At 40.8% G+C, this 24,310-nt stretch overlaps 1 protein-coding gene and 1 pseudogene across 2 annotated transcripts in view; both read left to right on the top strand.

Moving 5' to 3' along the window:
* ARHGAP29 (Rho GTPase activating protein 29) overlaps positions 1–24,310 on the top strand; it is a 68,855-nt gene that overhangs the window by 7,975 nt on the left and 36,570 nt on the right. The gene's annotated exons all lie outside the window — the stretch shown is intronic.
* LOC136650531 (5S ribosomal RNA) lies at positions 7,059–7,178 on the top strand (annotated as a pseudogene).

Raw genomic sequence — 24,310 nt, 5'->3', positions numbered from 1 at the left:
TGGACTAATCCTGTTTTGGAATTAGGATTTGCAGTATCCTGACAACTGGAATTTACTCTTCAATATAACTAAAAATACAGTGGGCCCTCAACCACAGATTTGACTCAGTGCGGGTGCCAAACTTACATCTGGAGGGGCTCAAGAACCTTCCGGATGCTTCTGAAAGGTACATAGGGTTGCCAGTGTCCCCCCCCCCCCGGTGGATTTAATTATCCATGGGGTGTCTGGGAACGAATCCCCTATGAATACTGAGGGCCCACCATATGTCATTGAAGCTCAAATTCTTTCTAAAACTGCTAGACCAATATCTACAAAAGCTACATTAATTGTTGTATTATGTGTACTAGAATTAATATTACCATAGTAAGAGTATATTAAGCTTGGCATAACCTGAAAGTTAAAGGCTATAGCAAATTAACCACACATGCAGAAATCCATGTGGGAATGGACACTTTCCATCGAAGAAACGCACATTAAGAAGCAATACTCATGTATGTTTCCTTATCCTAAAGGTTCTGTACCATGGAATATCCAAGTTTTTTTCTCATTTGTGTCCCTCTTAATCAATGAATTTGCCACCTTGCACATGCATTTTTAAAAGTATGGTCACAAAACCCATGTGAATCTCTGTGAGTTTGGTAGAGGAGACTGCATCTTAGACTGACCTCCAGGGGAGCCCCTCCTAGTCACACCTGGTGCTTCTCCTTGTTTTGAGCTTTATTATTATTATTATTATTATTATTAACAGTATTTATGTACCGCTTTTCAGCTACAAGTTCACAAAGTGGTTTACAGAGAAAAATCAAATAACTAAATGGCTCCCTGTCCCAAAAGGGCTCACAATCTAAAAAGATGCAAAAGAACACCAGCAGACAGCCACTAGAAAAGACACTGCTGGGGTGAGATGGGCCAGTTACTCTCCCCCTGCTAAAAAAGGAGCACACACTTGAAAAAGTGCCTCTTACCCAATTAGCAGGGGTTTAGATTAGGGGTTGCTCTTTAGAGAGCAACCAGTTCTCTCTAGCTCAGGGGTGTCCAAACATTTTGGCAAGAGGGCCACATCTCTCTGACACTGTGTTGGGGGTCAGGAAAAAAACTAATTTACATTTAAAATTTGAATAAATTTACATAAATGAGTTTATTAGAGATGGAACTTATATGAATGAAAGTCTTGCAGTAGCTCAAGGCCTATAAAAGGTCTTGCACAAAGCAAGGCCAGCCTTTCCTTCGCTGCCACCACTGCATTGCAGACATGAAACAGCAAGTAGTGGAGAGAGCCCTCACCCCACAGCTCAGTTGAAAGGTTGAACAGTCGTCCTCACACTGAGAACAGTTGCGTTGGACCAGCACAGGCTCCAGCAAGTCTCTGGAGGGCCAGAGGCTCATTGGAGACTGGGGACTCCCCATGGGCCAGATTGGGAGCCCCTGAGGGCCGCAAGTGGCCCCTGGGCCAGGGTTTGGGCACCCCTGTTCTAGCTTATGGTGAACAGGAGAGACAGCAGCAAGGGGCTTTTGCTTGATTTTTTTTTACTCTTGTCTCTTTAGGATCTGTAAGAAAGTGAAGGGGCAGAGGGAAGCCAACAGCATTTGGATCCTTTTTCTGCTGGAGGGGGAGGTGCTGTCAGTTTATATTGCCCTAAGTATGCCTACCCAGAAGTCCCTTTGCCTTCAGTGGGGCTTCAGTAGAAAAGTTTATGTAGGATTGGAGCCCAAGTCATGCAGTGCAAACTAGTGGGGTGAGGGGAGAGAAGATGAAATTGGAATATCTTTTCTTGGTTTGCCTGAGTGAATGTGTGTGTGAATGAGTGGGGAGGAAGGGAGAGTGCCTGTTTCAAGGTATGATCATATGCCTCCTTGCTCAAATGCCCCAAGGAGTGGCTGGCAGCTTGCTCTTGAGTGGATCAGTCTGAGTACACTGGAATAGAAAATGAATCATGTGAATCCTGCTGTCACTTGCAAGAGTATGTTGTTTACTGTCCTCAGAAGAGCAAACTCTTGGGGAAGCTCTCACCCCTTTCAACTGGCAAATGTTGCTGAGATGCATGCAGACACAGGAAGTCTGCCAAAGGGTGATTGGCAGCTCCAGATGAAGAACTAGTGCAGCTTTTGTTTTAGAGAAAGTCATGGATTGCAGTGAACATGTGGTCACAAATACTCATGGCTGTGTCTTACAGATGTATTTTCCCACAGAAAAGCTGCATATTTGTTTTGGACCCTTGTCCCAATGAGTGTTTAAACATTTGTCTGAAATGCACTTAGAGCTGTTTTTCTTCTAAGATGAAACTTTTCAGCTACTACTCTTGTCTTGGAAGTACACAAACTTTAGTTAATCATGATTTGCATGCACATGGACTGTTTGGTAGAGTGGTCTCCTGTAACATATACCCTAATTCTTGAAGGAGGCACAGTTACCTCTAAGCAGAAATGGACACCTCTGAGAAGCACATGCTATGAATAGATCAGTGACTATCTTCCAGGATATAAATCTGAATAATTTGGAACTGTATCTTTAGGTTTCAGTTAACCATGTTACCAAGCGTGTTGAACCCCTCAGTTGTTCTTCCTCAGAATATCAACTCTCTGGTCCTAATGTATCGTGGTACCTGTGTTTATAGTCTTATTTCTGTTTGCCAGTTTCTGTAAAGCTTGAAATGTGCATTATTTGTCTTGACCCCATCACTGACCACTTTAATTTTCTCTGATCTGTCTAGTACTGATATAAACACAAGTATAGAATGGCAAAACAATATGGGTTTACAGATGTATGTGTGAGGTCTTGAAAAGAGTTATATTGGAATCGGAAAGAAGTGAACTTGTTGCTTCTGGGTGGGATGGAACTGGTGTGTGTGTGTGTGTCTTGCCTATTTTTACACCTTTGCCATGGGCAGAGAAGGAGCATGGTGTGATCGTGACACATTCTTCCACCTGTTGTCTCCGAACATTTTGTTGCTAGGGCTTGGCTTGACCTCACTGGAAGCTGGCAGCCTTCCCACTTCTCTGAATTGACATTTTGGCAGATCAACAGTGGTAATATGTATCACTCAGTGGATACTGGTCATAGCTTCCCAAGCCAGTCCATAAGTAAAATGCATATTTTACCTATGAGTCTGGTTTTGATGTGGGTTTGGTGCCTGATCTTTCAGAAGGTGCAAGATTTACCTTTCCTGTTACACTCTAATTTCCTTCCTTGGTCATCAGTGCACACGCTGCTCGAGTGCAGAAATAGGCAGGATATAGATAGAATCCATGCTAATTGCCAACAAAATTGGGAGTTGTAGGAGTTGCTTTCTTTTGTTCACGTTTTTAAGTGCAATTCTAAAGTATTCTAAATCTTGTGCATTAGTTAAAGCGAGGAGTTGCCTTGAGCTTTGGCAGCCCTGCCATCTTATAATGCAAAATTGAGAATACTTCATGATTCTGGGTGGATTTATATAAGTCAAGCCAATTTGGATAGCCAAGAAAAGAAGCCAGTTTAAGTCAGCATTCCCCATTTATTTCATTTTTATTTCAGTCATACATCTGACTAAAAAGTCCCCAGACACCTAAAAGAATATAGGCAATGTACAATAAAAGATTCAGCAATTCAAAATTATCAGATAAGTAAAAAATAACAATACTCCAGGAGCAGCAGTTAGACAGCTCAGCTTTGCATCCTAAAACCCTGGCAGAATATGAGTAGATTTTCAAAAAGCAAAGAGTGAGGAATTCTAATACTGAAAAACTAGGAGTTCTTCATTTGGGGAATTAAAATAGTGAAGTCTCTGTCTTGCATGCACTTTAGTTGAGCCTTGTTCAGTAATCACACATGAAGCAGAGTCTTCCCTATGAAGTTTTAATAAGCAGACAGATGCACATGGCATAAAGAAGTCCTTAAGGAAGCGACTGGAGCACACTGGAGAACAGGTAGGAGGGGGTGCCACTCTAGGCATCCCACAGTGTCCCTGTGAGTGTCCCACAATGCTCTAAGGCAGGGGTCTCCAAACCCCGGCCCAGGGACCACATGCAGCCCACAACAAGCCTCTATCCGGCCTGCAGCCAGCCTCTAGTCCCTTGCAAGCCTCTGACCCACTCAACCAATTGTGACGAGTGCTCCAGTTGTGTCTGGAGGGTTTTCTGAGGGCCAGGGAGGCCATGAACCTCCCCTCAGAATGCCTTCTAAAGGCCTAAAAACATCACTTCCTGGTTGTCCTGAAAAACCAGAAGTGACTTTTTGGGCCTTGGGTTTTCTAATGTTTTGGTTTCGGTCTAAGTTTTGGGCCTGGGGTTTTCTAATGTATTTAAATTTTATATTTAAAATTTATTTTTCTGGCCCTCGACACCATGCCAGATATTTGATGTGGCCCTCTGGCCTAAAAGTTTAGAGACCCCTGCCCTAAGGCATCTTTGGGAACCCCTGGGTTAAAGGTTTAGTACAGCATAAAATCCGCTTTCTGTAATGAATACTAAAGGAACACACTTGCTTGGCTCCGTGGATTAGGAAGTAGTATAGATAAATTTTGAGGTTATTAGGGACAATGAGTGGTCACCAAATGTTGCAAGCAGTTGTGGATGCTGGATAAGCAGATTGGGGTATCTTTCAAAAATACCCTTTATGTTTGCTTAGGTAAGAAATCTATATAAAGTTTTTAATAGACCCACATGTTGGAATCTAATACATTGGAATACATTATAATATGTTTTCAATACAGTATGACAAATTTAAGAGCGTTATTTCAATTACTCAGCAAATACATTTGAAATCCAACATTTTATCAACATTAATTGCAAAGTATACATAATGCACTGATACGCTGCAGTTTCAATTCACTTTTTTGTTAAGCCAAACTATCTGTTTGACTTAAAATTGTGACCACATCCCTTCCCCCAGTTGCATACTCTACATTCCTTCAGAACAAATGTTCACTTGTTGCTATAGTGTTGAAGATCAACACATGGTAGGGGTATGTTTCTTGAGCAAGTGCGTGTGAGTGTTCAAAATCAACTCCTACAAGGGAAAGGAACTTTAATTCTTGTTGACCACAATGTCTTTTAGAACAGCTTTGCTACCGGGAGGAATTGTGTTCTGTCAGCATTCTCACTTTCTAAGTTTTAAAACAGCAAATATTAATCCTTTTTCAGGAAATGAAGTGGCACTGAGAGTTATTCAATTTAAAAGTACTCATCTTTAGCTGTCTAGTAAAAGTTGTTAAATTTAAATCTCTTGGAAGGGTAAATATATTAATTTCAGCAGTTAATCTTGGCACGAGTTCTGTAAAACGTTTTGGTTTTTTGGGAATGTAGACTGTTTCATTTTATACAAAGCAATAACTTACTGTAAAGGCAGTGCTCTCCAAACTCGGGGCCGCTATGTACCAAAAAAGCCCTTACCAATCTGAGCAGCGCTTACTGTTCTACCGCGTTGTTGCTCCTGGCACCCAATCGATACAGAAAGATACAGCTATTGCCTATCACCTGAGCAGGCATTGCTTCTGGATTTCTTGGCAGATGTGAGTGCCCAGAGCGCAGTTTGGTGGAATGGTAAGCGCTGCTCAAAAAGGGGAGGGCTTTCTCTGAATACTGGCCCCAGCCCACGTGCTGTAGTTTAGAGAGCCCTGGTCTAAGGCAGTGGTTCCCATACCTTTTAGCACCAGAACTCACTGTTTAAAGTGACACACTGTTGGGACCTACCTAGCTTAATGAGGCTAAAAAGAAGTTTCACTTTATCAGTCACATCTGTTTTTTACTATGGTGAAGGGGGTGAGACTGCCTTCTGGATTGTTTGACCTCCACATTCATTGGTTTGAGACCATTCTAGTGGCCTTGTGTTCCCCTTTGCCTGCCGTTTGATAAGAGCCAAGGAATATTCACCCACTCAAGTTTAAATGTGCATGTATGACTCAGTTTCTCTTTTCATAGGGCTCAATACAGTTTTCTTGTCAGCTATCAGCTTGTCAGTTTCGTGACCCACTAAAAATTAAGTCATGACTCACAGTTTGAGACTGCTGATCTAAAATGTACTTTTTAATACTTTCACTAGAGAGTGAAAATAAGGGTAGTAATAACCATATTATTATTAATAATAATAACTATTTATATACTGCTTTTCCACAAAAAGTTCACAAAGCAGTTTACAGAGAAAAATCAAATAACTAATGGCTGCCTGTCCCAAAAGGGCTCACAATCGAAAAAGATGCAAAAGAGCACCAGCAGGCAGCCTCTAGAAAAGACACTGCTGGGGTTAAGAGGGCCAGTTACTCTTCCTCTACTAAATAAAAGAGGCGCACCCTCTTGACTTGAAAAAGTGCCTCTTGCTCAGTTAGCAGAGGTAACATTTATATATGTTTCAATGTATATTGGTGGTGGTTATACAGGTGTGTGACTTCGATGGGGATATGTTCTCCACATGTTTTTATGTGATTAGGTCATTAAGTGAACTTTCAGCCTAATCTAGTGCCTTTGTTGTATGAACAGGCCAGTCACTAGCTGCCAGTCACTAGCTGGCTGTACAGGCTACTGGAGATAAATTTCCTTTTCTTTGCATTAAGAACCTCTGTTGTCTAAACAGACATGCAAGCGATGGGAGACCTGACTGCCTCTTTAAGAACCTCTTTGTTGTGCTTTGACCACCGTCATATATGCAGTCTGTTGATAAGCAGAAGGTTGTTAAATGGCACATGTCTGTATGAATTTCAGAGGGTTTAACCTCTCTAAAACTGTAGTACATAGCTGTTAATACTGCCTTCAGATGTGAACAAGTATTTGCAGAATAATTCACCTGAGGTTAAGAACTCTCAAATCACATTGCTTTCATTGGGACAATTTTAAGCATATGCTTAACCTTCCATTTAAATCATTGTGACTTAGGAGTACTTTATTTTTTTTCTTAAATTGTTATCTAGGGATGTGCACTTGATTTGTAAATCAACACGAGTTGCAAAAACACCTGTTTTCTGTGACTCATGTGAACTGGATTCATGGACATCACTGACTGGGATGTGACTTGCAACTTGGGGCCAGTGACTCAGAAATGAGTCATGAATTAGTTTGAATTAAAGTTTGAATGAATTAGTTTGAATTGAAGTTGCAGCAACTGTTACCCTGCACATGCCTGATCTCATCTGATCTCAGAAGCTAAGCAGGGTCAGGCCTGGTTAGTACTTGGATGGGAGACCACCTGGGAATACCGGGTGCTGTAGGCTTATACCATAGTCTTTCGAGACTGAAGGTTGCCAACCACGAAAGTTTGAATGAATTAGTTCGAATTAAAGTTTGAATTAAAGTAATGAGTTTGAATTAAAGAGTCACAACTCTTTTGTGTGTGTTTGCAACTCAGTTTTGTGTGCATGCTTGCTTACTTTTTTGTGCTGATTGTGTCATGCCAAAAATATTGTGGGGCAATCTGGAAGCAGGCATTCAGACGGGCCACAGAAACAGATGTAGTTGGAGAAGGGTTAGTTGGTGTAGAGGTGGGGGTGGAGGAGGGAAGAAAGACTTTCTTTGGGGGGGGTGTCTGCATGAGGCTGCCGGAAGGAACCAGAAGAAGATGGGGTAGCCAGGACACAGGGGAAGGGGTTTTTGGCCATCATAGGAACAGGGACTTCAGGATAGAGCTGCAAACGATTAAGTAATCACCTACCAATTGGATTGGGCAAAGGATACCATGGTCACAGCACTCTTTCGCAGTGGTCTTCCCAGATGCCGCCATTGATCACAGTACCCAGGAGAGCCAGGAAGATGTCAGTGCTTGGGAGTGCTGAGAACAGGTCACCAGGGTCATCCCGCAGTTCACCACAGTTTGGGAACCCACTGCTCTAACCCAGCAGTCTCCAAACCGTGGAACTGCTATGCAAAGAAAAACCTATCCCTGTTGTGAGTGGCACTTACTGTTCTGCTGCACTATGTCTTACTCTCCCTATGATCTCTACAGATCCTTGCACTGGTCAGCTGCATCTGGCCAGAAATGGGAGCCAGAGTCTGCTGGGGTGATAGGCAGCGGAAATGGCTGCCTGCACAAGGTTCTATAGAAATTGAAGGAGAAATAAGAGGCTGTGGATTGGGGGTGGTTTTTTTGTACTGGATCCAGCCCATGGGCCCTAGTTTGGAGCACACTGCTGTAACCGCTATATCACTCTGGTTTCATTTGGAGAATGTCCATGAATTGTGAGCATTAGAAGAACTGAGTGAGGTTCTTTACCTCCCATTTTTTTGGCTACTATATAATCAGAAGATCTGTTTAGAAATTGTGGTGCATGATGCTACTTCTAGGTCTCGTTAATGAAAACTGTTGAATGTAGCATGTGGTGTTACTGTATAGTATATTTAACCTGCCAGTGAGCATCCAAACAACCCGTTAATGGAATTGAGAAAAGAGTCCTTGGTTAAATGTTTGGCCAGTATTTGGTATCCAGGGTTGAGTAGAAGGTCATTTATTATGTATACTTTTTGACATTTGCTACTTGTCCTGAACCTTCAAGACACATATTTGAAAATGAGGAAAGTGATGCCACATTTTATATGAAATTGAATATTTTCCGGTTTACCCAGAATAGAGACATTGAGTTCAAATAGCTAGATATAATTCAGCAAGAGCACAAGTGGTATTTGTATGCAATTGGAAAATTCAAATTAAGCTAACAGTGATCTGCACATGAAATATGCAGTTTTTTATGAATATAAAAATGAATTTTGCACATTATTTTAAATTTTTTGGAACCCTTGCACTAGGGTATAAATCCAAACAAGAGTGTTGAATTTGAATCATCACGACTGAGATACTAAAGCTGTTTTAGCATGATAGCAATATTTTCATTAAAATTATTCAGCACTCTATCAAAAGTTCAGATAGTGCTTTAAATAAGAAAATTAATGAAAATCTAATTCTCTGTCCCAGAGGGATCACAATCTTTTTAAAAAACTGCAAAAAAGCATTGGCAAATGGTCACTGATAAAAGATCTTAAGCTGAATTGTATAGGGATAGTTGATCTCCCCTTGTTAAAAAATAAGAGAACCAGTACTTGAAAGGTATCTTAGCTCAGTTGACAGGGACATATTTGGGAGTCTAACATTGCAAAACTTTTCAACAAGTTCTCTTCCAACTAATGTTCCAGTACTGAGGACCGTAACATGGAAATAACCCCATTCAGGGACTATTTATTCACAATGGACCAAACTACACAGTGCATACACATGTAGGTAACTGAAGCTGTCTGTTGCTTCTTGAGAGGTTAATTTCAAGAAGAAAAGTAGAAGGAGGGAGAAGAGGAGGTGCTCAATTTGTTTTCCTCCTGTGTTTTCCTGCTCAAAATAGCTCTTGCAAAGCATTTTCCCCTCTGTGGGGCTCCAAATGTGCATTTGAAACTCTGGGAAGAAAAGCCACTGGTGGCAGGAAGTTTAATTTGGAACTGGGCAACAGTAGGCAGGGAAAGGGATTATGTACCCCTGTGCTCTTGCTGTTTCTCTGCTCTAAGTCACTTTTTAGGTTTTCCAACAAAAAAGCCTTTGGCCCACAGCTGTCCACTTCTGTGTGTAGCATGTAGTTTGACCTCAAGTCAGGACAAAAATTTCATCTGGAACTGTGCGTATACAGTACTTAATGGCTATGCTTCTATCCTTCATCACAATCAGACTAAGGCCACAATCCTATCCACACATAATCTGGGAGTAAGTCCCACTGACTATAATGGGACTTAGTTCTGAGTAGACATGCATAGGATTGGGCTCAGAGTGACTTTTCAAACTAGCATGAAAAAGACTGTCATCTGGAGAAGTGAGAATTGATGCAGTGCTTCTACTCAGATGTGTTAACTTGCATGAACTACTGGTTCTGTACAAAAACTAAGCCATTTCATAGTTGATGTGATTTTGTTGTGTATCAATATTCTGTATGTGATGTCTGTAGATTGTGTGATTTTGGTTTTTATTAATACATTTTGCACTTTTAAAAAGGCAACTGGGTTACATTTACACAGGTTTGCATGTAAAACTGCAAAATGGAGAAAATCTATCTACCTACTAGTCAACTAATTCCTAATAATTATTACAGATATTAAATTTTCTTAAACTAATCCCATCATGTTCGAAGTCTAGTTTTAAATTTTTTATTAAAAAAACAGAGGCTAGGTACTAAACTGGATAAATATATGAGGGTGATGACGTACACATAGGTTCTGTATTCCTAATTAATGAAGTGCAAAATCTATAAATAACACTAACCTTACTTTTAGACTTATTACAGTATCCCTTATTAAATCATTAAATGGCATCAAAGATGTGAGTTTCCAGCCTGAGAATACCCTTTAGATTTTCTGCTAGAGGGACTGCTCCAGGTGTCCTTTTAGACCAGGGGGTGTCCTTTTTGGCAGGAGTGCCACATCATCTGTCTGACACTGTGCTGGGTGCCGGGGGGGGGGGGATTTACATTTAAAATTTGAATAAATTTACATAAATGAATCTATTGGAGATGGAACTTACGTGAATGAATGAAGGTCTTGCAACAGCTCAAGACCTATAAAAAACCTTGTACAAAGTTGAAATGTCTCAATAGAAAGCTGTTTTGTACTGTGATTAGAACCGGAACCCTTGGAAATCAAATCTTTGCTTGAAATCAAAGATGTCCAGTGTAAACAGACAGGCTCTTTTGCTTGAGCTAGGGGTCAGCATTTCCCTGTCCATCTGTAGCATGTATGCCATATTCAACACCATTCACAAGAGTCTCCTTACTCTTGGGTTCAGTGAATGCTTGAATTATAAAGAAAAAGATGAGATCCTCAATGAAATCCACAAACGCTCACCCCATGGTGTCTATATGCGATCTTTAATCAAATGCAGTGGAATAATGTCCCAGCTGGGCTTTAATGACTTCTTCCCAGTTTTGGCTAAATTCTGGTTCCATGTAGTCTTAAAATAGCTTTGCTGATGGCTTTCTCAGCAACTAAGGCGGTGAGGGAAGATCTTGCCTCACTGTAATTCCAGACCGTTGAGGATTGGCTTTTTGGGAAGCTTTGTGGTCTGCAACCAGAACAGGTGACAAGAGCTGGCTGTGTCGTGCCAGCTGAACCCTGTTCACAATTTTTAGGATCTAAGGCAAATTCTGTAACTTTACAGTGAAAAGAACAAACTTTCTGTAAACAAACTATGCAGACATGGTGTTTGCTCTATTTGAACCTGCTGGGTTGTCTGCAAACTTTATTCAGTATTTGCAGCAATGGCTACACTTTACTCTTCATTTGGCACACCCAAAGTAGATTAAGTACTGTGTTCTGTTTTGATATTAAAGAAATAATGCACAGACTTCCTAGTTACCCTAATGACCCTAATCTGTACACATGAAAGTGAAGAAAAACAGGGTTCTAGAGAGGCTTGGGGAATCTGCCACACATGGTTGACTGGACTATGCCTTAAATTCTCAACTTCAAAGTTAAGTCACAAAATTTAAAAAAGTGTAGGCAGCAGCTATTTTAAGCAGCTATTTTGATTACCCTTGGCCAGAATAGCATATGAAATGATACTATAAAAAAGTGTTTCTACTGTTATATAATATTTCAGTTCAGGAGCCCAAGCGAGCTATTAATTCTGGTTCTCTGAAGTAATCTGATGAATTTTTAACTACTTGTAGATGTCACAATTAATGTTCATACTTTGAAGCTTAAAAAAACAAACATTTTGTATTTTCATTGAGTTCTTGACATGCACATGTATAGTAGTGTTTTGAACGTCACATGTCAGGTAAACAAAACTCCTTGGTGGATTATACTGCCTCTTTTGCATGAATGCATCTAGGTGAAATGAGATTGGACTCTCAAGGCTTATAGAATGCAGCAAGTTGAAGGAATGAGGCATAGAGCATATTATTATTATTTATTATTAACAGTATTTATATACCGCTTTTCAACTAAAAGTTCACAAAGCGGTTTACAGAGAAAAATCAAATAACTAAATGGCTCCCTGTCCCAAAAGGGCTCACAATCTAAAAAGATGCAAATGACTACCAGCAAACAGCCACTAGAACAGACAGTGCTGGGGTGAGGTGGGCAGTTACTCTCCCCCTGCTAAAATAAAAGGAGCACCCACTTGAAAAAGTGCCTCTTACCCAATTAGCAGGTAATATCTAAATAGATTGATGAAGAGATGCTTTGTGGCAGTTCACTCCGACCCCAGACCTTTTCTCCTCCCAGTGGAACTGAAATTGAAATGTGAATGTGCAAAAATTGGCTTGCAGATGTTTGACAAGTTGCCTTGTTGAAACACTTCAGTACTTTTGTCTTGCAATTTAGTAACTGCTTTTTACAAGTGTAAGCACAACTTGCTACACAGTTTTGCAGAATCACTTATTGCAGCATCTTTGAAACACCAGTGTGTTCTAAAGTAGTAGTCTTGTGATGCTTCAGACAATTCAAGTTTGCGAGGTTGAAGTATCTCATTTATTCAGTTCATTCAGATCTTCACAGATTCTCATATTGGAGAAAGGCATTCAGAGAACTTGTGCCCCCCTCCCCAAAAAATAGTCTACAGGATTTATGGTAATAAGAGAAATAAGCTTGCTCTTCTGTATCTATTGAAGCAGCTCAGAAGGCACATTTGAGTCTCAGTGTGAAAATTTAAATACCTAGAATAAATAGATTAATTAAGAATTTGCCTCTTACGAAGTACTACTATTTTGGCACCTGAGTTACGGTAATAGGCTCTTATTCCATTCCTCCTTTTGTGGTTGGATTAGCACATTTTAAATGATTAATATCTTAAATTTGGGTTATAAAAGCTCCCTGAAGGCTGGGTTGACTATTGATGCTCTTGTACTTGAAGTAAAAAATGAAAATTGCACCCTGTGCATGTATTCTCTATAGATAATAGAAGACAGAATGGCTGCTGCTCTTTTGGTTTTCATTTGCTGTGTGCTTGGCATTCAGCAGGTACTACTGACTGTTGCAATTATTACTTCTGTAAGAACTTTTATTTGCTTGAATACGATCTTTTGTCTTGAATGGCAACATGGCAGGCTTTTATGCACTTCCTCCTCCTCCCATGTCAGTGTTCAGGTTCCAGCATCCTTGAATTATCTGCTATAGCCCAGAGAACCTTGCAATAGTCAGACTAATGTGCTAGTCACTTCTTCCAAGTATGGCTATTGCTCAGTCTCCTGAAGCAAATAGACCTGAAAATGGAAAAAAGTACAAATTAGCTGAAATTGTATGTATCCAATATTGGTGACATGATTAGTGAATAAAGGAAAATGCAAAGAACAATTAAGACGTTTGGCTTACATGCAACATCTATTCTCTACTAAAAATTAGAAGAATCACTTACCTGAACAGAATCTCCATGTTCAGAGGCTGCTAATGGGGCATTCATTTTCATGGCTACAAAATGGAGAGTCAACTGTCTCTTGAAAACCCATTGCTGGTCCTTTTGATCTGATTCAACCAGGCAGTTCTTAAATTAGTTATGATCAGTTGGCTTTCTCATTCTTTTGGTTTTCAATGGGTAACTTATATTTTGCAGGTACAATTTAAGTCTCTTACATTGTTACTATGAATAACTTCAAATTGCCAAAAATAAAAAATAAAAAATTGCTGAGGTTTCTAAATGGATTTGCAGTAAGTTTTTATAAGTAAGTGGCTCTGTTGGTCTTGTGAAATAAGCCCAGGTGTTTCATGTTGGCAAACAGAAATGTAAATTTGAAGGATTGCATTGTAAAAAGATTTATGTTGATAGAAATGAAGTGTTGGCATTAACTTGCTATTGCAGCTAAACATATTATAAAATTATTCCCACTTATAGTAATACATACTCTGCAAGCATTGAAAAAATAAACTGATGAATAGGTGTATTGCAATGCCTGTGTACTCCCGATATAATATTTTCCTACTTGTCCACTTGCTACTTTTAAGTAAAACATGTTTAGATAATTGACAGTTCAAGTACACAAAAGGATTAGAGAAACAGAGTCTGTAAAAATTTCATGCTAGATGAATCCACTTCCTGAAGATTTTTCTCACAATGGGGCATTTATTGTGCAAGACTTTGCTGGCTGCTTTGATGTTCTGTAAAACTGTTGTAGACCAGCTTAGATTTTTGCAGGAAGTGAGCAAAGACTACAGGAAAGTATATAAAGCCCAAAATTAAACTATGATATTAAAAATAACATTTTAACAATTTATACATTTTTGTATCAAAACAATATGAAACTTCTTACCTTAAAGAAGTGTAGCAAGATTTGTTAATGCAGAGTTTACAAAATACCTCTGTTGTGTAATTAATGCTAGTGATATTCTTTTTAGTAGCACCTCTCGAAACTGCTCGATCTTTTACCAGCAATTTAATGTGCAATCTGGTATATTTAATATGCTTTGAAAGTATTTATATTGTCTGTGGTTGCTTCTCTGTAATGAATCAGTTAGGCTGCATGCGTGCTAAAATATTACCATACTTCTGTCTGTAGAGCCATTGCATTGTACTTGTGAAAGTGAAAAAAACTGCAAGAGTTCAAAAAATCTTAGGGTGTAATCCTAACACACTTTCGAGCACCAACAGTTACGCCAGATCCCAACCCCCGTTCCCGAGGAGAACGGAGTGCCTTCAAGCTGCTCTACTCCACTCTCCTCAGACTTGCGCCATCTCAAGAGGTGACGCAAGTCCGAGAAGATCCATAGGTGCCAGCGGTCCTTACCTGGGGTAAGGGGGAAAGTTTCCCCTTGCCTCTGGCTGAGCTGTTTACGACCACAATCCTGCGCTGAATACAGCGCAAGCCTCTTAGAGCTAGAGCTGCAGGCACCAAACCCCAGACAGCCCACAGGCCAGATCTAGCACTGAAAAAAGCCTTCCCCCACATTGCGGAACTTTCCGTTCTGCACCACAGCATTTTTCAAGCTGATGATCCCAGTAACTCGCACCAGGCAGCCAGTTCCACTGCCTGTCGCCCCATTAGGCTTTCTGGGGCGAAGCGGCTGTCACCGTGATCGTACTGAGGTGATCAGCTTGAATGATAAGATTCTACAGCAGGGGTGTCAAACCCGTTTCATACAGGGGGCCGAATAGCATTCATCATGTTTGCTGAGGGCCGAAAGTGATGTCATTAAACAGGTCATAACCAAAAATAAACACTTTTTCTCACTTAGCTGCAAATGACAGAAGAGAAAACATGCAAATCTTGATCATATTTCAAGATGAGGGACAGGCCAATTTTCATGTGGACTGCCCTTTCAGCAGTAACACTTCAGCACTGCTCAGAAGCTGAGAACCTAAGGGCAGGATAAAAAGCTTTTGAGGGCCGCATCCGGCCCCTGGGCTTTATGTTTGACACCCCTGTTCTACAGTGTAAAATGAAGAGCTCCATGTATCTGGGGGAAGGCTTTTTTTGAACAAACAAGTCCTGCGGTTTGGAGACCGCTGCCTTAGAAGCATTCTTTCCAGTGAGAGTGGAGGAATTTCACTTCTAAGATGGCACCTGCCTCCATGGTTTTTATAACTACCAGTTAAAGATTTCTAAAAATTTGCTCAGTTAATTACTGCCTTAATGTATCAAAATTACCTATTTTATGAAATATTAATTTTTGTATTACAATGTTGCCCTTCTTTCTGCTATTCCTATTTCTCTGTTTCAGCTGTACAGGGATAGGAGAAGGGTCAGGGGGTGTATATGTCTGTTGCTGGCAATAGATTTAGCCTAGTTGGAGGTTGGTCGTGATTGCAAGGTGGTGATTGGTGGAATAATCTTGAGGTACATGGCATTTTCGGATTATGTCACAATTCCGATTACACAGGCCCACAAAATTGAGGGTCAGAAAAGTTTTTCACTAACTTTATGGTGGTTTGATATGAATTTGGGGTGCTGATTCAAAAAATGGCACCCGTTTTGCCCTATCATGTCTAATTTTGGAGATACAGCCTCATTAGTGAATGGCTCAAGCAGTTTCCTCATGAGGAAGCCATGGTGTAGGCTTCCTCATGAGGAAGCTGCTTGAACCATTCACTAATGAGGCTATACTATATCTCCAAATCTAGACGTGATAGGGCAAAATGGATACCATGTTTTTGAATCAGCACCCCAAATATACCCAGGAATTGGTGTAATGTTTAAGGAAGCAAAATGTGTGTTGGCCTGTGCTATGGGGGCAAGTAAAACTGTATGAAGTATCACTGCTCCATGCTAGATTTTTTTAAAAAAACAACGTGTCAGTGAGATGTATCCAGGAATAATTAAATGATGATGTCTTAAGATAAATGAAAATGTCATCTAGAAAAACCTCTGTATTTGGAGGAAGGGCATAGAAAGCCAAAACTGGGAAATTAGCACAGTTCAGAGACCAGCCTTGAGGCACTAGCACAGCAAATGTCCCAGGGCATAAGGATGCTGCTTGGGGCTGTTGGGAGCACTGAGCACATAAGCGCTTTCATGGATACATTGCTGCAATGGAAGCTTTTCTTTCCAGGCTTTAGCCCTTCCATCAGTGCTCCCAACAGCCCCAACCAGCATTCTTATGTCCTGGGACATTTGCTGGACCAGTGCCTCAAGTCTGATGGTCATATTACCTAAGGCTCACTGCTGGCTGACCACTGCCCTCTCTGTGCATGAGTCATGCAACATTTCTGTCCTGGAGGTGGTTGAGGGTCTCTGAATTTTTTCCTAATTTTCCATAGCTCCCTGGTAAACTTAAGATGTTGCTGCTTCTTCCTGTCTGTCAGGTGCTGCATCCTCTCTGACTGAGGAATCTGATTTCTGCAAAGGAGAACACTGTTTCAACTAGTATAGTACCTGCAGTCAGTGCCAAAAGTGGGAAAGATATCACACCCCTCCTTCAATTTGTCTGTCTCTGCACTCTCTAACTGGTTGTCCTCCCACTTTCCAAAGTATTCCCCATAGGGGATAGAAATTATCTAGTTCTGAAGATGTCTGTTGTGTTGGTTCAAATGGCAGCAGGCTGTCTGTACAATCTGATTCAGCATCATTTGTCTGATGCAGAAGATCCTGTCTCTGGGGATGGGGAGAAAGAGTCCTCTGTGTTGACAGGACCCAGGGTAAAGACCACTTCTCCTATGCCCCTCAGTATGGCAATATGCATCTTTCTCTGCTGTACTACCTTTAAGCCACTTATGTGGGGTATAACCACCCCACAGTACATGCAAAAGAACTAGTCAAGGATGTCAAAGGGCCTGCTTATCTAGGACCTCCCAGAAGGTAGTTTCTCCTCAGTTCTTGCAGGCTTCAAGGTCTCTCCAGTAGCCCATGTCCTTGAGCTTCTCTGAAATGTAGTGAAACCATTCCAAATTTTGCACACTTCTACTGAGAGTCTGCATTCATACATGCCATGGTTTTTCCGTGGCAAATGTTCATTTTCACTTTGGTTTCTGCACACCTGATCTGGGTTTTAATGTTAACATAAGCTACATATTGCCTCTTAAACAGCGATTGGGGAAGATGAAGGTCTAGACTAGGGATGGGCAAACTTTCAACTTTAGGGATCCTGGACGTTTTACAGTTGTATAGGACAAGCTGCACCTGCTGAAATTCTCTCTCCTACACAATTTTTAAATGTCCAGGATCCCTAAAATTGAAGGCTTGCCCACCCCTGGCCTAGACATTTAACATATATATGACCCTAGGCAAATTTCTGATTGTGCTTTCTGCTGAATTTGACGCTACTCCTTGGCCCAAGGTCCTGGGGGTGGGGGGAGTTCAGTGGAAACACCTGAGCTCTCCTGTTGCAGAAATAGTCCTGGAGATTGTCCCCAGGCTGCCCTCCTGGTCATCTCTGTGGTGACTTCTGGGCTGTAGAACTCCCTTCTGCAAGTGGCTTGGAGTGTCCTGTCTCTCCCAGCCTTGGAAGCCTCCCTAATCTGACAAGCCCGTAATGGGTGACTGTTAGGGGTTGCAGTCTCTGTAATTGTTTGTCTGCCTCTAGTGCATAAACAGATTTTATTGTGGGCCACTTAGGCCTTCTGGTAAAAAGTGGGTTTCAATAATCAAATCAGTGGTAGCAAGGAGATTCTAATCTGCATCAAATCATGTGGATAAGAATCCAAGTACTAGAGGGACCTCTCTATCAATGTGACTCACTCAGTTGCACCTCCTGGTAACTTTTGAAAGTTGTATATAAATATGCTTCGTAAGTACTGTAATTTAATTAGCTGGATGTCCAAGAATTCCACAAATCGATGGTTATAGGTTGGGCTAGAGTTCGAGCATTTTCATCTTCTGCCTGTCCTATTCTCCATGTGTTGAATCTGCTTTATTCCCCTCATGACTGCTATTTTAAGTCCTGAGGGTTGGTCAGTGTGGCTTCTGTGATCTGTGGGTCATACAATTCCAGTGAAAGAAGATATTGAACCATGGTTTTCCGTTACTGCTTAAACCACTACTTACGGTGAATTCAACCTTAAAACTTAAACTTTGTTGCAGTTTTTTAATGCAAACTGAATATCAGTACGTGTGGGTAATTAAGGAAAATGCTTCAACCTATTTGTTAGTTTTATTAAAGCAAAGTCTGGGGTCCAAAAGCTATTGTTTATTTCATATTGGAAATACAGATAAAGAACTTCAGTGTTGAACAATGGTGTGAATTTTACACAGTAGGTCAGTGATGATGCTATTTTGGAGTTGCTCACTGAGGTAGATCATGGAAAGATTCCTCACTAATCAAGGGTATTTTGCATAACATGTTATGTACATACAGGTAGTTAACTTTTCTAAGCTGATCCTAAGGATTCCATTAAGAAAAGGCATGTAAAGCACTTTCTGCACTCCAAAAGTACTATTCAAATGCTAGTTATTATTACAGAAGCAAATTTATAATTACCTAGATTTGTCTGCCTTCTGTTTTCTCTCTACTTCAGATCGTGGGGTAAAGGGACCCCCACAATGCTATCCTAATTATAAAAAAATTCTTTCTTAGATTCACTGATGTTTTTAAGTTTTCTCTGTATTTCAAACAATCTAATGTTCCAAGATTGTCAATTTTTTTTTAGTAAATTTGTGTGTTAAAAATGGGAAAGAATACAGGTGGCTTTAGGCTGGCTATGTATGTGTTGTGGCTGAGCATCTTAATCTTTCAGAGGGTATTCTGTACCCAATGTGCATGTTGTGTCCACTGAGTTGAGAAAATTCTGTGAATAGTTAAATTTGGATTTTTTCCAATGGCTGCAGATCTGCAGGTCAGACAGCAGCAACACAACTCATTGTTTGATCACTTTTGCTTAGTCTGCGATGCTCATTGAGTAGTTTTATAGTTCAAATAGCAAACTGAGCTGAATACTTCTATAGAGTAGAATGCTGTTATATAATGTGTACTTTAAGGAACAATGGTCTGCTCCCTGTTTTTTGTTTGTTTTTTGGGGACTGATATTTTGATTACAGTGAAGGAGAAATGTGCTAATGTTAACATTTCTAAGAACTTGAAGTTATGCCTTTCCTTGATTGTAAAAAATAAGTTGAACTTGCTGATGTCTTGTTTTGAACAAGACATGATGGTTGAGATGTTTGCCTTACAACAGTGGTCTTCGACCTTTTTTGTGCCATGACCCCAATAAATAAATCAAGCATGAGACTGGGGACCCACTGTCGATCCCACCTCCCCTCCCAGGACCCTATGTGCCCACCATTGTCCCATCACTATCACTCCCTGCCTGTTAACACCCTCTCAGCACTATTCATGTCACCAGATATTCTTATTAGAGGAAACAGGAAAAGTTACCATGAAAACTAATAGCAATTGTGCTAACAGCTTTCACTAAGAACCTGAGCAGGACTGGGACACAATCTCCTGGTACCTAAATGGGTACACCAGATGCCTCTCTTTAACTGGTGGTGCATTTGTCCATGAATCTTCAACTGTTTTCATTCCCATAAGTTGCCATGACCCCACAACTTCACCATTGGGGTCCCGACCGCACTGCCTTAAAATATATACAACTTTGAGCTAAAATTAGAATGTTCAACTGCTGTCAAGGTACACAGTCAACAGGAAAATACAGTATGTTTGTGGCAAGAATGGCTACACCCACTCCTTGCATATCAGCCCCCTGTGATAAGAGTATGTTGACAAATATGCCCTTGACAAACTGAAAACAGTTTGTGACTGCTGTATTGGAAGTAGACGAGAGTCCAAATTCTATGCTCTATACCTGTCTACAGATGGTCTCTAGGTCATCTCCGTCTACAGATGATCTCTTACTCCCACTGAAGCAGCGGTCTTCAACCGCTGTGACTGAGGCGAGGCTGTGTCAAGTGTGCCGCAGGATCAGCGGAGGCAGGCAGCAGCTGCCTGCCCAGATGTGGGAGAAGCAGCTGCTTTGAGCCTCCCGCGGCAGGCAGCACAAGCAAGGGAGCAGCCAGGGAAGGGGCTGGTTGCTGCTGCTTTGCATCCCTCGCAGCAGCTGAAGAGTCCGCTTGGAGCTTGCTCCTGCTACTGAGCAAGACTTGGGCTGCAACCTGATCCTCACTTTCCTGGGAGTAAGCCCCGTTGGCTACTATGGGGCTTACTTCTGAGTAGACATGCATAGGGTTGGGCACGAAGGAGGTTGTTGCCTGCCTGCATGAGGGAACCAGAAGCAAGCAAGCAGGTACATAACCAGCGAGTTTGCTGAGGCCCCCAATCTAAGGTTTCAGGGTCCCTGAAAGTCCCTTTTCCTTGCCCGTTTGTCTGCAACTCCCCAAAGCGACCCTCCCTGCACTATGGGGCTTTTAGAGGAAGGGCGCTGGGCCACAATCCTATCTACATTTTTCTGGGAGTAAGCCCCATTGACTATAATGGGGTTTACTTCTGAGCAGGCATGCATAGGATTGGGCTCTGGGGGTGCTACCCATTCACACTTACCTGGGAGTAAACCCCATTGACTATAATGGGGCTTACTTCTGAGCAGGCATGCATAGGATTGGGCTTTTGGTTGCACTCTTTTTTCTCAAATACACAAGCAGGCAATTGGCACTTCTCTCTCCTCTTCTTCCTCCACCCCACCCTCTTCCCCAGGAATATTCCCCCCAAATCTCACAATCACAGTTAGCAACTCTTACTGTCCCCCCTCACTTGTCAGCACCTTCCAAAGATACAGAATCACTGCCCCACATTCTCTCTCTCCCCCTCTCCCCCACCTGCAGTTTAATCCTGCACTTGTTTCAATCATGTCTCCTCACTGCCCCTAACCCACATTCTCCACTATGTGATCAACCTGACCTGTCTTTGCCAACACTTTCTGGCACTTTTGATAAGAATTTGAACATAGAATTTTTCCTCCTTTTCAGAAACCACATATACTTCCCTCTCCATACTTCTTGTCAATTTTTTGGTCATGTAATGATTTAATTGTATTAATTTTATTAATTCAAGATTAACTGTAATGTAGTAATTTAATGTAAGTAAAAAACTGGTAGTGTGCCTTGACAATTTTAGTGCCTTGTCAGTGTGCCGCAAGCTGAAAAAGGTTGAAAATGGCTGCACTGAAGTCTGGGTTAGTCTAAGTAATGTGTTTAGGATTTGGGTGTCAGGTAGGCATCATTGTATTGGCTTGTATTATATGGTAAAACCTCTTTTAGTACTACTTAATTTATTAGAATAAAATATGACCTGAATATTATGAAACATCTGTGAACCAAGTGACTGAACCAAAATTGAAAGATTCTCTAATTGAGACTCCCCTATTCCTTCTGTCATAATTTCTGGTTTAAAAGAGATAAATGCTCAATTTTAATGATGCTTCCTGTTGCCACAATATGAAAGGGGAGAACAGTTGAAGCCTCATCTTTTCTAACACAGACAAGGAAATTACAGTGAAAACTAAGTATACATCTTGCTAGTTGCATAACTAGTTCCTTAAATTATTGGAATGTATTTTCTCATGGAATGTTTGAGCCTCATAAAGAGTGCCTAACAAAGGAAGACTCAGCTGACACAACAGTGCCTTTCTCAACTGTATGTAATGTAATTGAAACTGACTTGGCAGGAAGTTGTATTGAAGCTGACAAGCTTGATTATGGAACTTTTTTGTGTTTGGATGGGTAGAATCCATAACTGAGACCATTATTTCTAGCTAATGTTTGTTAAACAAAGATTTTCCCTTGAGAAAGTACATGTTTAAAATTAGAAAATAGGTAAATTATTTTTTGACATTGAAGATGGATGGATGGATGAATGAAAATGGTGGGAAATTTGGAACTTCTATATATGGGGCTGAAAAATAAACAGTAGTTCTTAGCAGATTTCTAGGATGATTCTGTGCCACTTGATTACAGTATATTTTTTTTAAGGTAAAGCCTTGCAGGAAATCTTGTGATGGGTTAGTGGAAAATTCTTTCAATATTCTTGTAGTAAAGCACTTGTTTTTATTTTTTCCATGGAAGATCTCCAGAAAGATGCAACTTTATGGGACCATAGCATTTCAACTTCAGATACTGGGAGTCTGAGCTGTTGTCATTGGATCCAAATATCTGAATCCATTTGTAGCTTTCAAAAGTTAACATTCAACCTCTTATTCTCACTGCCATGTCAGTCTGTAAAGTTATTTCCTTGTGCATGCTTTGTGGTATGGGTTTTTGTTTTTTCATTCAGGAGGAGCTTTTGCTGTGGTAAATTTTCTGGTCTTCTAAATAAAAGGAAAAGTTAAATAGCAAGGCAAACTGAACAGCATGTAGTGTATCAAAATTTAAATATAGGAATTCTGCTGATCTCCCATATTTCTATTTCGTCTACACTTCTAGCTATACTCACGATTTAAAGGGGGGAGTGAAACTGCAGTGGTATATTCCAGTTTGCTTCCCTCTGTGCAGGGAAACACGGGTGTGTTTTACATTACTAACCATGTTCAGAAGGGAGACTTCACGGGAATATATGTGTAAGATGCAAGTTTAAAATGTGACTTCGGTAGAACTTCTCAGATGTTCAGTAAACTTCCACACAGCTGCAAAGCTTGGATCCAGGTGTGCATGTCTCATTTGAGACAAGTTTGCAGAGGCGTGATATTACAGTTATTTGATATCTAACTTTGCAAGTCATAGGCTTTTGGAATGGTCTGTCATAGGATGCTCCATGGCCATTTTGTACCTTTTGATGCTGCTGTAGTCCTTTTAAGGCTAGAGACTGGTAGTGGCAGTTGATATTTTGACTTTAGCACTTTTAATGCTATTTTAGCAGGAGTGCTTCTTTAGGTTCCCATTGTAGCATTTTTTTTCTTGGATAGACATGGTCCATACTCCTGGCTTCCTGGAGGCAACCTTAAGCACAGTGATTACTTCAGGGCTGATGTGAGGGATCACTGTAATCATGCACCAACTGAGCTGCATGACCTGGTGAAGAGATCACTATTGAAAAATAGTATGCCAAAGTATTTCCCTTGATGACACGAGGGGCTTGGTAGCAGCAGATGAAAGCTGTACTTTAATGCCTCTTCCAGAGGCCCCTCTTGTCATGGGAGGGAGAGAAGAAAGGAGCTGTGTTGGAAAGCACTGTCATATCCTATAACTAGCCCTTGATCTCTAGGCTGTACTTTTTTCTGCTTATGTGAGGTGAGGGGCTGGCATGTTGAATAAGGTTGCTCTATTGATCTAGCTAGTTGGTTTTTTTTATTGTTGTTGTCTTGCCCTGACACTGGGAGAATGGTTTGTGCGGTCACTGCCTGTAGTGGGTCCTTAGGAAACCATTATTGTAGAAGAAAATTTTTCAGGTCCCACAAGAAAATTTTAATGCGGTCACTGAGAGCCAAACTAGTTGTTGAGCATGTTGTCTAGTTTAGGTTCCCCTCATAGGGGGACCCAATCTGGCTCAGTATCTTATGGTAGTAGAGGGTGCTTTTAATTCTGTGGTTTTTTCCACTGAAAATCTCCTACCCAAACCCTTAATTGACCCTGAAGTTACCATTGCAAGAAATGGCAGCTTTAGAAGCAAGTGCTGTGCCTGCTGGGAGAATTTTTTTTCAGTAAGTCAGTGGGAAAAGCATTCAGCATCTTCTACTTCTCTACAACAGTTTTGATCCAATTGCCGCTCCCCAGCTTCTGTTTTTAAAGAGAGATAAACTAAGATGGACAGTGTCATGTTTAATGTCACATGCATTTTGACCCTAAAGTGATGCTTTGCTCCTTGATTTGACTGGGATATGATTCTAACAGATAGCTATACTCTGCTGAATACATTCTGTGGCTGACCTGTGGTTGCAGCTGAAGTCCAGTTTAAAAACTGCTGATGTTGAACAACTGGGAGAGATGATATACTACTTTTACAGCTTTTTAATATGTTTATATTTTAGACTACATATTTATCTTCTATTTTTACATATTCTTAATGCCTCTCAACCAAGAACTAGTTTATGCAGTCAGGTAAGCCTTCTACCTGACTAATATGAAGAAGTTGG

Source organism: Tiliqua scincoides, chromosome 4 (assembly GCF_035046505.1).
Source record: "Tiliqua scincoides isolate rTilSci1 chromosome 4, rTilSci1.hap2, whole genome shotgun sequence".
NCBI classification, from domain to species: Eukaryota; Metazoa; Chordata; class Lepidosauria; order Squamata; family Scincidae; genus Tiliqua; species Tiliqua scincoides.
This window is presented reverse-complemented; position numbering and strand designations above follow the sequence as displayed.